The sequence below is a fragment of the Mustela putorius genome, unplaced genomic scaffold (assembly GCF_011764305.1).
Source record: "Mustela putorius furo isolate JIRA1106 unplaced genomic scaffold, ASM1176430v1.1 tig00003858_pilon_pilon_pilon, whole genome shotgun sequence".
Taxonomy (NCBI): domain Eukaryota; kingdom Metazoa; phylum Chordata; class Mammalia; order Carnivora; family Mustelidae; genus Mustela; species Mustela putorius.
This window is the reverse complement of record NW_025422010.1, coordinates 9573298-9578368: the sequence shown is the minus strand read 5'-3', so window position 1 is coordinate 9578368 and position 5071 is coordinate 9573298.

Below are 5071 nucleotides of genomic sequence, written 5' to 3'. Positions count from 1 at the left end.
GTTGAGTGGCCACATTCCTTTGTGTAATTACAAACTATACATCTGACAGTATTTTCCAAAACTTCACATCTTTTGAGCATTTTAGATGAGAAGAATACAGCATCCTCCACTATGGAAAACAGCCAGACTGCTTCTTAAAAGGTTAAACATAGAAGAACTATGACCCAGAAATTCCACCTCTAGGTACATACCAAAATAAAAATAGAAGGCAGGGACCCAAACTCAGACTTATAGAACAGTGTTCATAGCATTATTCACAATAGCCAGAAGGGGGAAACACAGCACATGTCATCAACAGATCAGTGGGTAAACCTAAGTGATCTCTACATGGAACAGAATATTGTTCAACCTTAAAGGAAATCCTCACCCCACACCACAACATGGACGAACCTTGAGGACATTCTGCTCAGTGCAGTAAGCCAGGCACAGAATGACAAGATTCCAATGATATGAGGGACCTAGACGAGTCCAATTCATAGACAAAGTGGAATGGTGGTTGCCAAGGGCTGAGAGTAGGGGGGAATGAGGAGTTAGTGTTTAATAGGGACTTTTTTTTAAAGATTTTACTTATTTGACAGGTCACAAGTAGGCAGAGAAGCAGGCTCTCTGCAGAGAGCCCGACACGGGGCTCGATCCAGGACCCTGGGACCATGACCTGAACCAACAGCAGAGGAAATAGCGACAATCTTAAAGTTTGGGAAGATGAAAAAAGTTCTGGCAATGGTTGTTGGTGGTGGTTGTATGTGATGTGACTATGCTTAGTGCCATTCAAGTGTTGTATGCTTTACAACAGCTAAATACATATTTACTTATATATACTGTCCTCAAGAAAATGTTAACGTGACCTTTTCCAGGCCAACGATCAGTCATGGGTTCCGTGGATTAATTAGGTGTTACTGTCATACCTTCCCTCATGGCTCCGCTCTGATGCAGGGGTGGGACTGGGTTCACCAGACCCTCCTCTTCCTCTTAAGCCAGCTGATGGGAGAGACTTGAGGGACTTGGAAGGAGGAGGGATTTGCTTGTCACTTTCCTGTTCCCATCAGCACCTGCAGGAATAACCCATGCTGGGCTTCCAGCAACCAGTGCTCCCCGCTCCCCGCACAGCACGCAGGGCAGCACTGGGGCTGGGATAGGTAGGCGTCCTGCCTCCTGGGCCCCGGCCTGACCATCACAGCCCCTGCTGACCCCCTCCCCAGATGCCCGTCTGCCCAGTGGTTCCCGCCCCTGCTCAGCATCAGCACCTGCCAGGGTGGCAGCGCCCTCAGAAGCTCAGGCCAGGCCAGTAGGGGTCCTTTCTCCGAGCTCCAGAGTTTGGACGACACCACCTCTTCCTTTTCACTTCCCCCCCCCCCCGAGCTGACAGCACTGGTGCTTCCTTCAGCTGTCATGGGATTACCTCGGGTTCCCTCTGTTGGGTTAGCATTTGAACAATGGTGTGGCTACTGTAGTTAGTCTTAACAATTTGTCTCCCTCTCTGATTTTGTCTTATTTTATTTTTCCCCTCCCTTCCCCTAGTTACTCTGTTTTATTTCTTAAATTCCACATTACATATGAGTGAAATCACAGGATAACTGTCTTTCTCTGACTGACTTATTTCACTTAGCATAATACCCTCTAGTTCCATCCATGCCGTTGCAAATGGTAAGAATTTTTGATGGCTGAGTAATATTCCGTGTGTGTGTGTGTGTGTGTGTGTGTGTGTATTACTACATCTTCATCCATTCATGGAGGGGAGGGGGTGGGAGGATGGGGTAGCAGGGTGATGTGCACTAAAAAGGGCCCTTGATGGAATAAGCACTGGGTGTTATTACAACTGATGACTCACTAAACTACCTCTGAAACTAATAATATACTATGTATTAATTGAATGAATTTAAATTTTAAAAAGCACCATTAAATTTTTTTTAAGTGTGAAAGAAAAAAATGATGTGGCTCTTTTCCTGTAGTGAATCCCTGTTTAAAAATGCATGGGGACGTCTGGGTGGCTCAGTCTAGTGTCTGCCTTCGGCTCAGGTCATGATATCAGGGTCCTGGGATCCAGTCCCACACTGGGCTCCTTGCCCATCAGGGAGCCTGCTTCTCTCTCTACCTGCTGCTCCCCCTGCTTGTGGGCTCTTTCTCCCCCACTTCCTCCCTCCCTCTCTCTCTGACAAATAACTAAATATCTTTTTTTAAAAAATAAATTTGGGGGGCACCTGGGTGGCTCAGTAGGTTAAAGTCTCTGCCTTCGGCTCAGGTCATGATCCCAGGGTCCTGGGGTTGAATCCCTCATCCGGCTCTCTGCTCAGCGGGGAGCCTGCTTCCTCCTCTCTCTCTGCCTGCCTCTCTGCCTACTTGTGATCTCTGTCAAATGAATAAATATATAAATAATATTTATAAATAAATAAATAAGTTTATTTATCTTTAAAATTAAAAAAAAATAAAAATACCTGATTTCTGTTTTCCTGATCGCCAGAGGGCGCAGTATTGGGTGTGGCCTCAGGCAACAGGCTCAAAGATGCGTTTAAGAAAACGTTTGTTTGCCCTAGGCATTTGAGGCTACTTCAGTGATCTGTGGCCTTTATATGAACAACTAAATCTTCACTCTTGCATCTGTGCCTGTCCGCTATAGTATCAACAGAAGCACCCTTGTTCAGTGGGGTAGTTTGGGGGTTAAAGGTAGGACTTTGCAAGATGTCTCTGTGCGGTTCACAGCTCTTGGCCTTCCTGAGTGTTCAGTACGCTCTTCCAACTTTTTCGGCTCTCGTTTTCCAGTATGCTTTTAGGGTTTTTCTCTGATCAGTAGGACTTTAGACAGTGTGATGAGGACTTCACGATGTCCTATCCTACAGTCCTCCACAGTTCTTTAGGGGCGGGTGATTCAATATCAACTTTGTGAGCAGTTTTCTTGACTCACGGCCCATCTTGCCCACAGCGATGGTCCATCATGTAAGAAGCGGAAACTCAACGTCCTCTTGGTTTTTAAAAAGGTCTCTCTCCTTTTGAAAAACAGCTGTAAACAACGCCATTATGTTTTTGCGGCTCATTGTCTTAGATGAGTGCCCATTTGATTCTCGGAAACTGAGATGAGTAGAGAGACCGGTGTAAAATTAATTTTTAGTTGTCTGCATAGGCAGAGAAGAACAAAGTCCGAGAAAGTACAAATAAGAACCACCTATCGCCCCAAGATCTATAGACGTTGTTAAGACCACAAAATCCTATCACTGGTCTGTGAAGTAGACAGTAAACGAGGTTGGATTCACCTGCTTCGCAGAGAGTCAGCAGTGAATGAATTACTTCGAATGCAGGCGGGGAAGGCCGTGGTGCTTCTGTGCGTGAAAACGCTCCTCACTTCTGCCTCCTCCGTCCTGGTGCTTATTTCAAGTTTGGCAAGTGGTTTTTTTTAATGGTTCAGATTTGAATATTAAAACAGAGGGTTGGTATTAGTGGATGCCACAATAAAACTTGAGCTTTTAGGCCAGGTTGTAAACAAAATACCTAACACTGGTTGTTGGTTTTGTTTGTTTGTTTTTTGTTGTTTGCTCGTTTTTTTTTTTTTTTTTTTCAGGAGCAACTCTCAGGGGAGAGAGAAAGTACTTGTGTGGATCACCTTGATAGTATAACTGGGCCCACAGATTGCAGGTCAGCGTGGTCAGGACGTGGTTCACAGCCCGTTACTTGGTTGCAGTACTGTAGTTGGCCGAGTTGAAATGTGTTGGGTGGTGGCTGTATGCAGAACACTGTGCCTGGGTGCTCCAGGGGGTACGCCAGAGAAATCAGACAGTCCCCGCCCTTGAGTCCAAATACAAGAGACAGAGGGACATCGTTAAACAACGAAGAGACTCCCGGGGAAAGCAGAGGAGGGAGAAGCCAAGGCCAGGATGGGGGGAGGTGGGGAGGTGGGGAGGTGGGGGGACACTTTCCCCCTCACCCTCAAGAATGAGTTGACTCTGAGGGCACCTGGGTGGCTCAGTCGTTAAGCATCTGCCTTCAGCTCAGGTTGTGATCGCTGGGTCCTGGGATCGAGCCCCCCATCGCACTCCCTGCTTGACCAGAAGCCTGCTTCTCCCTCTCCCACTCCCCCTGCTTGTGTTCCCTCTCCTGCTATGTCTCTCTCAGTCAAATAAATAAATAAAATCTTTTAAAAAAAAGAATGATTTGCTATGGACAGACTGTTGGCCAGATAGTGTATCCAAAGAGCCGGGGAAACCTCTGGAAAAAGACTATGTAGTAAAACATGCACTGTTAGCCATTCCAATAGCTTCCTAAACACTTGGCTGCTTCTTGTAAATGTTTGGTGAAGCCTGTTTTCATGATAGAACATAATTACTGGAAATACAGTGGAACTGTCTGCATGCATACAAAAAAAAAAAAAAAAGGAAAGCGTGTCTCATTCCAATACATTTGCAATGGTTACTGAAAAGAGTTCTGAAAAATCTGCCTCATATTTTTAGCAAGGGGAAGCTGATGCGTCTGATCTATTTGTAGATCAGCCAGCCCTGTTCCTACGGCTTAAATCAACCCTGTGACAAACCGAGAGGGTAAACAGCCCCAATTCATCTGCTATTGGTGAAAACAACTCACCGCACATGTCCAGTAGGAAGGAAAGTTCCTCACCGTGCACACCCAGCGAAAACAACAGGCGGTCCCAAAGCTGTGAGAGTTTCGTCACGGCCACTGACCCACTGCCGGGGGCTGGGTGTTTAGATCTCGGTGGACCACGCTTAACAACAGAATCCCTAGATTTTACTGGATTTCTTTCTTTAAAGAAATCACAGACCTTTCTGATGCTAGTCCAGATATGTTCAATAAATGCTTGTGATTAAATAGGTTACATTCCTTTATATTGGAGAAGAACGCGGGGTTGATAAGTCCAATCAGGGATGGCAGTCCTGAAGCGCTCCCAGGAAGACACTGGTCCCAGTATGTCTCAGCCTTCGGGCCTCCTCAGCTTTACCCTCTGGGTCAGCAAGTGAAGTCTAGGTTTGCCTTGGGCCCCTCAACCCATGAAAGGACCTCTGCCCTAATTTGTTGGAATGCCCTAAACTCGGAAAAGCAGGTGTTCAAAATTCAAAGCAGGAAGTTTTAA